The sequence below is a fragment of the Excalfactoria chinensis genome, chromosome 16, assembly GCF_039878825.1.
Source record: "Excalfactoria chinensis isolate bCotChi1 chromosome 16, bCotChi1.hap2, whole genome shotgun sequence".
NCBI classification, from domain to species: domain Eukaryota; kingdom Metazoa; phylum Chordata; class Aves; order Galliformes; family Phasianidae; genus Excalfactoria; species Excalfactoria chinensis.
In genome coordinates this window covers 2196739-2209855 of record NC_092840.1, presented here as the reverse complement: position 1 = coordinate 2209855, position 13117 = coordinate 2196739, and the positions used below count along the sequence as shown (strand labels likewise).

General features: G+C 43.3%; 1 long non-coding RNA gene across 1 annotated transcript; it reads right to left on the bottom strand.

The window, feature by feature from the left end:
• Positions 1–4876: 4876 nt before the first annotated feature.
• Positions 4877–8656, bottom strand: LOC140259774 (uncharacterized). The gene is made up of 3 exons (XR_011905442.1): positions 8540–8656; positions 6800–7044; positions 4877–5512 (listed from the first exon to the last, which is right to left on the bottom strand). It is a non-coding gene; the product is annotated as an uncharacterized lncRNA (long non-coding RNA).
• Positions 8657–13117: the final 4461 nt, after the last annotated feature.

The window sequence follows — 13117 nt, the reverse complement described above, 5'->3', positions numbered from 1 at the left end:
TACTGATTAGTGTGAACTAATGAGGAACAATATGAATTGTTTATCCAGCTCCTAGTTATTTCCCTTCATAAAAGGAACGGTGTTCGAAGGACTTTTGTCACGTCTTGCTGTGCCCTAAAACGACTTCCTTGCAGAATAACTTTCATAGAAATAACACCAACTTCAACCACAAGAGCATCGTAAATACGTGGAGAGGTGACCAGGAGAAGCTGGAATGCTTGTCTGCTCTGCTTTGCTTTGCTTTTGAGGCAAGCTCAAGGTAGCATTTCCTTCAGTACATCCTCCAGCTTTCAGTAAAACACAGTCTAGAGAATTTGGGAACATAGGGTGATATCCACACCCTTGTAGTCAGCTCCCAGCAAGGAGTCTATGGAAGGAATTGCTTGTATGCTGGCTTTGGCACTGCTGAGGGCATGAGCAGGCATTTCCATGGTACCTTCTATACTACCAAGATCTATTTCATTCACGCCCTGTGACTGTGTGTGTATAGTCAGTGCTGTTCTCATCTCTGTTTATAACTCAGCGTTTATTGACCATGAACCTCCCACTTCTATTTTACCACTGAATCATTCAGAACTGTGAACTCTTCCCTCAGCTTTTCATGGGCACATTCAGATTTGGCTGTTGTAAAGGCTTCGTTCTTGTTGATGCTCAGCAAATTTTGTGAGCTTGACAACCAGCGCTGACGAGAAAGTAAAAGATTCTCAATTGAAAAAGTAGAAAGGTGTGGGAAGCAAGGCCCCAAAATCCTACTGGCGTTTTATCTTCATTGTAAGAACTCATCATTTACTTTTACCTCTGTCTCAACCACTGACTAACTATGAAGAGGTCTCCCATATCCTCAGGGCAGCTTTGTTTCCTATAGGGTTGTTACTGAAGGGACCTCACTGAAAGTTTTTTGGAAATACAAATGCATCAGTTGGGCTTATTGACTACAAACCTATCAGCTCCTTCAAAGAACTCTCATATTTTTAGAGAGAGACTATACTTTATTTCACTACACTTTTCAACTGGTCTGTATTCCTCCCGATGCTCCAGAGCTTCCTTTAAAAGCTTGTTCCTCATTTGTTGCCTTACATTGCTGTAACATTGGGATTGATTTAAGCGATGCTTTGCACAACACAACAAGTAGATCAGCAATTTCATATTGAATTCCTTTAAACCTCTTGGGTGAATGCCATCTGTTCCTGCTCATTTCCTACTGTTCGTTGTACCATTTCTTTAAGAGCCTGTTCCTTAAGTTCTGATGGCTGGTCAGACACCCTCTATAAAGGAAGACTTCCCTGAGCTCTCAATAATAAGCCAAGAAATCATTTTTCCTCTCTTCTAAGATCCTGTACTTTTAAACCTCCATCATCTCTCAGTTTTCTAGCAGGCCTACTTCTGATGTATTGGAAAAAAAAGAGATTTTATTTCAAGCTTTATTTCTTCAGCATGTAGTTTCTTAGAAGATAATCCAACTTGCAAACTTATCGCTTCCTATATTTAAGTTAAAAGAGCGACTCTGCCCATGTTCATCCTGTTTTTAAAAATGAGTTATGCTTTTTAAACAATTTCTGTCTGACTAAAACAGGTCCCTTTACTCGGTTGTTCTGCTGGCATTCCCTATTTTAGGGCTGCTAAGTCTATTTCAGTGGATGGCATGCCCTTGCTACACGCTTCTCATACTGTATCTCTAAATGGGTTTATGGCGCCCAAAGATATCTCACCCTTTCTGCTGCTCCTTTACCTTTATTTTTAGCAAGATTTCTCATTTTTGTCATCTCTTCTTCATGCCCGCTTGAAGGGAGTCTTTATTAAAGGGAATTCTCACCTGTGACTTTCTCACTTCCACAAAGCTGCACAAATACAAGTGTATAATGATCATCATTACAGAGTTACTCTTCTGTAAGTGAACATCTGGAACAACATCTTTTCAATACTGAGGATTAAATAAAGATTCTGTTCTTTTTTGACGGGGTCTCTGAGCATTTGCTTCAAGAAGTTCTCATTCAGTGTGTCTAAAATGTTGTTTCTATACCTTAACTCATTGCAACTTCTGACCTCTCCATATGGATGATGAAAGACTCACATTAAGTTGCGGGTTTTCCTCCCACATTGCCTTTACTCTAACAGCATTCAAGTGAACTTTGGTCTATGCAAGGATTTGCAAAGTTATTAGGTTATGAGTAGCCTACCTGGCAATTCATTGGGATGTGCAGCATTTCTGTGTCCTCCTTGCTGTTATGACTCTATGAAACTTCTGTGCCCGATGCAAGCTTCACATACAGCGATTCAGTACTTTCTTTCAGGACATAAACAGAGACATTAAGTATTGTCAAATCAAAATTAACCACCTGTGGATGTCCACAGGAGTTTCCCCTCGGTGGAGCTCTTCTTGAGCACTGTAACAAAAGCATGAGAAATGATACCGAATGTAAAGAAATTACAAACAAAATAAAACAAAATAAATTGGGTGATCAAGACGAGAAATCATCTCCCCAAGCCAGTGTTCCTGAATTCTTCTCACTCCTCTTTCCCAGCTGTAAAACCAGGCACTCCCTCTTCAGAAATCTCCGTCAGCAATTTTACCAACATCCCTCCTGATGGGATCTGACCTCAGCAGTGTATGTATGTGAATATGCCACACGTTAATTCAGCAGCGCTGCAAGTTCTGCTGCTGAGACTCCTTTTAGACTCCTGATAAAACCCTGACCACACAGAATTTCATGCACAAGTTCCTTTTTGCTCCAGTGAGGCTATAATTTCTCCCCTGACTCCCCTGCTCTGTGTGGGCTCTGGCCCTGCACAGGCAGCGTGCATACAGGAGGATGGACAATGCTGTGTTTGGAGCTTGTCTGGTCTGTTGGATTATTATTTTTCCATCTTTCTGCAGATTTCTCAACTCTGCTGCCTGTGGATGGTGTGTCTTGCCACCCACTCCATTTCTATAATCAGGGCAGAAGTAGTAGGTAGAGAGAATAGCTCAAATTGGGCAAATCTCCTTCTCTGAGAGATTAAGAAACTAGCTGTAGCTCTGTTCTAAATATTGGGTTTTTTACACAATTAGCTCTGGTCTGGGGGTTGCAGAAGAGATTTCATCAGGGTATGAAAGAATTTCCCCTTTGACCTTCCCAGCAGAGACAGAGGGTGCAGGCAGCAGCTCCCCCAGCCCAGCAGGCAGGGTCAGCTGGGAGCATCCTAAACAAACCAAACATCAGCATCAAAGAGCTGTTTCAGCTGGCACATAGGAACAGTGACGTGTCTTGGCTATGGGGCAGCAGTAGAACAAAAGCAGTGAGGTAAAGTGTTAGAAGACTATGGCAAACTGGGGTATCATGAGGTGAGGGTTGTTGGCCATTCTATCAGCATGAGATCCGTCTTGAATGGAAATCTTTATGGCCTCTGGCCCGATGGGAGATCCTGCACACCCAGTCTTGGAGAAAACAGACAGAAAAATTCCTTCAGGGTGGTTATTAAAAGATGCTTTTCACAGAAAGAGAACATTTTCCACCCAATTCTCTGAACCGAGTCCTCCCCCCCCTCCCTCCCTTTCCTCCTCTTTATATTCTTGTTATTTCTGTTCAAATCCTAGGATGCTCAATTTGGCAGTTTTAGGAATTTCACTTTTTTGAAGAAAGACATAAAGGCTCTGGAAAAAAAAAATATGTTTGGTAAACCTGAAATCTCCTATTATTTTAATCAGAAGTTTTCATGGAGAGGAGCAGCTCCCAAGCATCTCTCTCCAGGCACCATAACAATGCTGTACAGGTACGTGTTAAAAAAAGAACACATTGTCCTTTGCAGCTGATCCTAATTGCCTTCGAAGGTCTACGAGTCCCTCTCCAACTCAGTAATGGATTCAGGCTCAGAACATTATTTATGATAATGCCAACAATGAAAAAAAAGACATAACTTTATTCTGCTTCCAGGGGTATCAGGCAGCTCATTTTTGAAAGTCTCAGAAACAGCCTGCTTATTCCTTTCTCCTGAGTGTAAGATGCGGGCAGATGCAATTATGTGCAGGCTGAACTTGTGTCACGTACAATTTCCTACCACCCTGAATTATAATTAATATGTTTTTGGGACCTGTGCATCAGCAGTTCTGCAGAAGGTCCCCATCTTTTATCATCATCCAGGGCCACACAGGGCAACTTCCAAAGCAAAGCGTGAGATGGCCTTGCTCCCTGCCTACACTGCAGCAGACCCTTTTTTGAAGGGCAGGAAAAAAAAACACATTTGCCCTCTGCTCATGTAAATCAATACTAATGCCAGCAAACAAAAAAATAGGGTTTGGCTGAAAGGAAAGAAAGATGTAGAGAGGATGGCAGTTCTCAGCTGGTCTTTCACAATCTTAAATGAAGATTGTTTTTTTTCCAGGTATGAGTTAGCAATTTCTACATTCCCTTTAAGTTCTGCTTATCTTAAACAAATATTAAATAAGAAATGGGATTTAGGAGAGTTGGATCGATTCTCGCTGTCCTTGCAGAGATACAGGGATTTTGAGTGTCTTGAAAGCAGCAGACCCCCAACCCCACCTTTCTCTGCATTGGATTGTGCAGATGGGGGCACTCTGGCTAAATGCATTCCAGTGCTCTTGTGAGATGCAAGGTGAAGGATATTTCTCCAACATGCATATTTTAACTGACCGTTTCTGCCTGAGCCAGAAAGAGAAACGCACAGCCCAGTCAGGTTGTTATATTAGTGGAGCAGTGGAAAAATAACGACCCAGTTAGCCCAATGAATATTGATTTGTTCCTAATCAAGCCCAGGATGTGTCACATGGTAGTTTCAGTGCCACGCATGTGATCCCATACACATGCAGCTGATAATTGCCCACTAAATCATGTGATCTGTGTCCTGAAAGCATCGGGGCAGTGTGGAAGTGAAGCTGGCATTAGAGGATTTGCAATGAATGTGTGATGCTCAGGACAGGGTTAGCTGATACCCAGGTTGGTTTGTACACATCAGGCACAATGACCATGCATACATACCCTCACCTCCAGGAGTGCTCTCCAAGGGACATCTGCCATGCACATCTCTAATGTGGTTGCTGAGCCAAGCTGTCCCAGGTTTGGTACCATCCTGGTGCTTCCAGCCACATCTGCTGCAGTGAAACACAAGCTCAGGCTCCAAACAACAGGAGCTGTCTGTCATATGAGAAGAACGGCTCTGTTTTATTCACAGCAGTAGGTTTTCAATCAATTTTGTATCCAAAGGAACACATTTTATCCTTCTCCTCCGGGTCATGCATCTTTCATCCTCACTCTTTTCCAATTGATGCCCAGAGGCTGGTTCTTCTCCCTTTCACTCTGAAATGCTACTGGGTCCTTTTTCTTAACTCTGTGCGAAGCTGGAAGGGTACACTGGGGTTCCTCTGTGCACATCAATGCTGACCACAACGGGACTGTGGTGAGATGGACTTTGACTCCTTCACTATGAGCTGGTTACCTCAACTTTTCACATCCATCTCTGAGATGAATCCATCTCATAGCAAAACGCAGGGCAGAACCACTCAGTTCTGAAACTGGACCTGGAAAATAAATAAATAAATAAATCAGGTTCGTGATGTGCTAATTTTCTGCTATTAATTTACGTAGTCAATTTATTGTAACTATGGTTTCTAGTGTTATTATATAATCCTACTAAAAGGATGAACTGCCCAGCTGGTACTTAGTGTGTCTGAGACTGTGAGTTATGCTGCTGGAAGAATAAGCCATGTGGAACAGAGGCAGGGACCGACTTGCCAAAGTTTAAAGCTCATATTTGAATCTCTGAGGAGAAATTTGGATGCTCCTAGGCCACCAGGAAAAGGGGGTCCAAAGACAGAAGGGATTATAAAGCTGCCCAAAGTGGCCATGTCTTCTTGGTCTACCACCCAACATTTAGCCATAGGACCATTCCCAGGTATTGTGTGCTTGAGTGATTCCTGCACTGAGGTAACTCCCTTTCTACTTCTTTAGAATCTCAAGTGAAGCTCTCTTCTGAATGCTCTGTTCTACACTGGGAACCTATCTGACCACAGATCTCCATTCCTTCTTTCAGCCCCTCATTTCTCAGACTCTCTGAGACTGAGATCTGAGCCCAGACTTACATTCAACTCATGTACAGGGACACAGACCCAGAATTAATATTCCCAGAACCAGTGGGAAGTTCAGGGTATTTTCCTCCTTCCTCCCTTCTCAACTTATGCTGCAAATGATTATTTCTCCAACCAAAGAAAACAAGCATGAGAAAAGTAGATGATCCCTCCAAGCTCAAACTCACAGCTTTGACCTACCTGCAAACCATTGCAGCAGTTGTAGTCTTTGGCATGTATTTCCCCCCCCCCACACACACAACCTGTCTCCACCTTTGGGGATTCACCTGGGAACCCCACAAGACATTGGCATCCCTGGCTGGCAGGTCTGCAATTTCGCCTTTGCCAAGAGAAAATGGATTGATGCAGTGGGATGGATGAGTTCTGCATGATGTTAAATGATTTAGCTAAGAGGGAGAAAACACAAAGATGAGATAGACCAGCTAGCTTAACTGAGGGCTGGAGACAATGAGGGTCACATTTGTTTGGTCTGTTCTGATAGGTATTATTTCTGGGTAATAGCAGCACGTCCTTCCAGAACTTGCAGGCTCAGCCTTCACCTGAACCTTTTAAACTATCTCAAAGCACAGGGAAGAAATAAAGATGACTGGAATGAAGATTTCAATTCAGTTGTACAACAGCAGCACAAAATTTGTTTCAAGCTGGCCTCACTTTGTCTGCACTGCTGACCTCACCTCAGGAGAGCAGAGGAAGAAAACCCCAAATCATCATGCTACTCACCAGCTTTGCAATGCAGGAGAACCCATGGTCGTGCACAGGGGAGGATCCACTTGTTTTGTCTGCTCTGACCTCTCCGGGTGATTCATATTTAATCCAGGCTGGGCTGTACCCTGGTGACAAATTAAAGCAGTCCAGTATAGACACATCTGGACTATCTCACCTGTAGAATCGAGTTTCCAAGCACTGCTCTGGGGATGTTCAAGTTAAAATTGTTTGAGTCACTTCGTAGGCTTGGATGGGCACACCTAGGGGATGAACAAACAGGACTTTCTCACAGTAGAGTTTCAAGGCAGAGATGAATTCCCCCTGCCCAGGGAGTCCCAGGCTATCTGCAGGGAAATCCACAAGTAGCGGGCAGGAGATGTCCTAGATGCACAAACCCCAAGGGATCATGGTGATCAAAGAGGGTGAGCTCGGCTCAGTCACCAAATCCACTCACATTTCTGGAATTTAACCCCATGTGTAATAGGACAGAGTACCCAGATTTCACAAAGGCTCTGAATCACTCTTCAAAGGCTCCAGACAATCAAGAAACAACTTCTCACTTCAAAACCTGATCTCCCTTACAGTTCCCAGATAGCACCTTATTTCTGTCTTGAATCCATCTGCTTCCAGCCTTTACTGACTGAATCTTACACTGTCTTTGTTAGTTAGACTGAAAGCTCCCGGCTATCAGAAATCTTTTCCATCTGTTGGGACTTTCACTCTATGATCAGTTTTCCTTTTAGGTTTTCTAAATAGATTCAAGTCTTTCTGCAAGTTTCCCTGAGCGCAACATTCCAGCATAGCTCCTTTCTGCACTGGGGTTGGGAATAGGAGGATGCTCTATTTTTCCTGTAGCTGATTAGCAAGCAGATTTCATTGCTTTCAGAAAGAGATCATCTGTGGAAGACCATGTAATTCCGGTAGCAAGTACGTTATTATGCAGACTACATGCATTTGTGCAATCTAGGCAAGGTTACTTAAAATAAATCAATAAATAAGATGAAATGAGAGGGTTCCTATTTTTCCTTCTGTAATATCCCAAAACGCAAGCAGAGGAAACTGCTTCTAATTATTCATGGAGAATCACAGATTCACTTCTCCTCTAAGGATAGCCTATCTTTTCCCTTTTACCAGATCTTCACATGCTGTTCCTCACCATAATAGAAAGCTAGCTAGCATATATTTGTGCTGAAACCTTGTTTCAAGCATCTGAGGGGTGGTAGAAGGGTCAAAAGGTAGAGCCGTTTCCTTAAGATAAACTGCAAGGTGCTAAATAATGGTTTCATTCTCACCAAGGCAAAGATGACACACGCAAGTAGAGTTAAAGTAGAGGCAGAGTGCTCAGGGTTATCAGGTAGGTATTTAATTTTTCCAGTGTGTTCCTCAGCCCTAGCTATGTGTATCCAGGTAGGGTGTAAATTCAACCCCTTCCCAGACAGGGAATGGTGCTGCTGCCCAGCCCAACACTATACCCTACATTAGCTGTGTAACTCTTCCAGCTCACCCCAGCCATCACAAAACCTGGAAGACTGCACTGCTAATTCTGCCTTTCTTCCTACACTGCAACCATAAAAAGCTTCTCACTGCTCTGCAGGTTTGCCTTCATTACTTCTGTATAGAACAATATCATGGCCTTCTGGGCTGCAAGAGCACACTGCTGGCTCATGCATACAGCAAAAGAAGGCAATGGCAGTGCCTTCTAATGGGATCCAAACACCATGGAGCATTAGCAGGTAACAAAGAAAATGAGCTCACCCTCTGTCAACAACCAGTGACAGCACAAGAAAAGTGCAGCCTCTGCCCAGAGAAACACCGCTTCCTCAGTTGTTAACCCTTAAATGAGGCATGAGGAGGGATGGATCCAGGCTCCCCACCTTCTGGTCTCTCAGGTGAATTGCTTGCACCTGAGCTCCCCATGTTAGCTACACCTTCTCACCTGGTGCTCAACTACTGGTTCAGGCTGTGACCTGACAATTCCACTGCATTCATGTCTCATAGTACTGGCCTGGGCCCCAGGGAGAAAGCACAATTCCCTACAGGTAGGGTCTGACCAATTTATGGGGCCCACAGTTCCTCTCAGAAGGGAAAATCTTCCTTGAAAGTGTTCTGTAGTGAAATGTTTCTTTCCTGATGAAGATGGTGCTAACCCATCTGGGACTGTCCAGCAAACAATTTCTAGAGCATCTGCAAACAGAGATTGCTGCACTTCATTACCAAGGCTGCTAGGTTATTTTGATTAACTACTGAGTTTCAAACTTAGGAGAAAACCCAAGGGATATATATATCCATTTACACTCTGTGGGATGCCTGAGACTGCAGCTACAACATGCTGAGCTTTGCCCCAGGTAAAGACTTCTAATGGGGGAGAGAATTCCCAGGGAAAATAGTTTGTCTCAAGAGTCAGGCCCTGACCCCTCTCAAGCTGTGAAAATTAACCATGTTCCTATATAAAACAGAACACTTAAATTAAAATCCGCTACCCTTGTCAAGCAGTGACTGAGGTGTATTATAGTGCTTATTTCTTTACGCCTCTCTGGAAGCTCGCTTCCTGGTTCTGCATTGTATTGGAATCAACTCTGTGTTTTCCTTAATAATATCTGATATGAAAAGTGTTCCTGTTCAAATGGAAAAAAGGCTTCTAAACTTCCGAGTTCAGATCCTTGCTGCCCCAGTGAAGTTAATTTACTATGGAAAAACCCATCATGGGGACCTTGGAGCCCAAGACTGGATGTTCCCTTTGCATAGCACACCCTTCTGCAGCCACAGGCTTGGACTATACCACACTGAGCACTGATTTTGACACAGATTTTCTTTCATGGGATTGAGTTTTCCTGGGAACTTTGTGTGGAAATCATGTTTTGGTGCTCTGCAGCAGAAAAAAGTTGCATGTGGGCCCCGTGCTCATGCAAGGAGCTGAGCTCAGTACTTAGTGAGCCATGCTATGCAAACAGCTGGGGAGCAGGCACCAAGCTGAGAGATTCCTATTGCTCTGCTGAACTAACACATTAAGAAAATGTCCATATAGTCAAGAAAGAGCAATTAAATATTGAATGGTTTGCTAGTCTGTAGAACTGTTTGAAGAGCTCTCAAACTCTCCCAGAGACATGAGCCTGTCTATCATGGGCAAACTTTTCCTAGCAAGCATAAGAAATAGTGTTTGAGGATGCAGAACACCAAGCCTTCTGAGCAGGCATCAGTTATGTTTAAGCTAAATGGATAGTCCTAGAAACATCAGAAGCAGGACTGAATATGCTTGAAGCAGATAGCTGTTTGTATGCCTTACAGAGCTGGTACTTTAAAGAAAAAGTGTCAAGTTAACAGTCAGCGTGCAGAAGCTAGGTAGCATTTTCAACTTGATCTCCACCTTCTTTAAGCAGTCTTTCCAGTCCAGGGTCTAGAAACATGCTGAGCACTGCAGAACCAAAGCCCATGTTCTTCAGCATGCTCAGATGCCCAGCTTTAGATGAAATGTCAATCACAGTGATGTGACTGAGCAGGAGATGCTGCTCATGAAGCACTGCCAAGGCTGAGATGTTGGATCTATGAGTCAGTGCCTGAGGGACACTTGTTTGGTCCCTGAATAACCTTCAGAACCATCTCTGCAGAGGTATATTGCTCAGACCTAGAGTTTTGCAAGTCCATTGAACTCTGAAGCTGACAAAATTTCCCTGTGTTGGCATGCAGTTGAGTCAATGCTGCTAGAGGGCAGTGGGGTTCTGGATTATTTGCATAGCTGCAAACCCTGCTACATGATAAAATAACCTCCAGGTTCTGGGGACCATCCCAGAGATGTGATGGAGGTGTCTCACACAGAATCCCAGCAGATGGGAGATGCAATGGTGTAGTAATGGCTGATGGCCATCTTTGAATGCATTCCATTGCTGGAAGAACCTCTTTGCCACATCAAACATAACACCCCCAATCCTTGTGAGATTACCACAGGAGGAATTTAATCCCTCTCTCCATATGCTATGTATACACCTTTAGAGGCATATCCTATGTCTTTATAGAGCCATGTATGGGAGATTCAGAGCAATGTATGGGAGACTCGTGAAGACAAGAAGAAAGCAGGCAAGAGGAGTCAAATCCTCCATCTTGTGTTGTTGTTGTTCATACCTTATGACAACTGAATGCTTTTAATGTGCAATAATAAGAGTGCACTGTAAACCTGCAAGCCATACCACGTTCACATCAACTCCCATTACAGCCAGTGGAAGGATTCACACTGTACAAGATCTTATCTGGGTACTGTTTTTAATACAACATAATAAATTAAACTGTGTGCTAAACTATGGACCTCTCCCACCCCCTCTGCTGAATGCAAGTTCTTGTAGCCCATGTGTCTCAGGATCAGATATCCAGGAACACTGAATCCTCTCTGCCATTAAGTGATGGCTGGGGCTGTTTCAGAGAAATATCAGTAGCAAAAAGGGTACCTCAGAATCCCAGTTTATCAGTACAAATGGCAGTAATTACCCAGCTGACTGTCAGCGTCTCTGCAAGGGGAACAATAATTTGTCCCCATTAGCCTGCAATCAAAACCTAAGAGAGTAGTCAGTGCAACAAAATGAAGTCTGGGCTGCCAAAGAGCATGGGACCTGATGGGTCGTGTCAAGTGAAGAGATGACATAGAAATGGTTGGGGAGGTGATTGGTCACAGGGACCCTGCCCTTTGGGGTTGGGGAAGAGGAACATGACAGAAGATCACTTCTTTCTTAGCACTCCAGACTGCACTGCTCTTGCCTGTAGAAAAGACAGAAATGCCATGACCTTCCAGAAGTCCTTTGCCCAAACCAAATGATACTGGGAAGAAGCCATTAGTTTTCATCTCAAGTTCCCACGAGCAATTTATTAGACACTGCTCAAAACTGTCTCTATAAATTATAATGCCAAAGAAGACAATTTATAGAACCAGGAGTTATGGGGTGGGTTCTCAATGCATGGTGGATCTCTGGATTGTCATTAGGGACTGAACTGAGATAAGATTTTAAAAATTAACATTTGGAGTAATTTTAAGCTGTCATTTTCTCAGACTGAAACGTTTTCTCTGGATCGATGATTTCTACCCTTCTTCCCCCCCTTTATTTTAAATTTCAATAGAATGACATTTCTCATAGCAATAAAAGTTTTTGGGTTTTTTTTTTCTGTTGGAAGATTTTCAACCAGTTCCACCTACTGCTGCTCATAGTTCTGATCCAATGCTTGTGACTCGTTGCTGCTTTACTGCTTGCATCACTCTTGTTATTTGCTCCAGAAGATGAGGACCATCTTATCTCTCAAGCCTGTCTCACACAGAGGTAAGGAAAGGCAGTCCTTGCTCTGCTCATTTTTATCAATTTATTATCCAACCAACACCTCCAGTGTCTATGCCTTTCTGTGCAGCCTAAGTCCTGCCACCAACTGAGGGTGGAAAACCCTTTGAGGCAGTCTTTACACCATAGCCATGAGCAAAACACAAGAACGAAGTAACTATACAAGGTAATGTGTGACATGAGACTAGGCAACCCTTCCTGATGCAATTTCCAAGGCAACTCGGGCTCTTGTATACCTCACTGTAGTTTCTTTTCTCCAAATAAATAAGGGATTCCCTCAGCTCCTGGGATAGTCTGATCCTGAACAAAATCATAGAGGTAGATGGGTAATTTTCTAATTTCTAACTTCAACTCCTCTGCTGCAAAACAAGTCAATAACCATAAAGGAGATGGAGAGCAGTTATTCACTCCATGCTTCAGAACAATCTAGTACGTATTTTACACATCCTTATTCAGGTAGCTTTACTTTTCTCAAGTGGAAAAAGACTGATTGAATTTCTTCAACCTTTTTCTTTTCATACAGCCTATATCCTACAGGTTTCCATATAACCCATTTTTCCTGTTCTATCTATCTCCTCATTTAAGCTTCCATATTTCTTAAAGTGCAGTGCTGCACATGCGCATCATAGCCCTGATATGCCCTGAGGATAGCAGAACTGCAGGACAGTTGAGGTTGGAAGGGATTTCTGGAGGTCATCTACTCCAGACTTCCCACTGCGATCCCCAGATCAATCTCTGCAATGGTCTTGTCACTCAATTAATCGTACTTCATAGAACCACAGAATGGCTTAGGTTGGAAGGAACCTTACAAATCATTCAGTTCCAATCCCTGCTGTTGGGCCCAGGGTTCCATCCAACCTGGCCTTGAATGCCTCCAGAGATGGGACACCCACACCCTCTCTAGGACAGGGCCTCACCTCTCTCTAAATAAAGAATTTCTTCTTGACATCTAACCCAAATTTCCCCTCTTTTAGTTTAAAGCCATTCCTCCTTGTCCTATCACTGTCAGACCATGTAATAT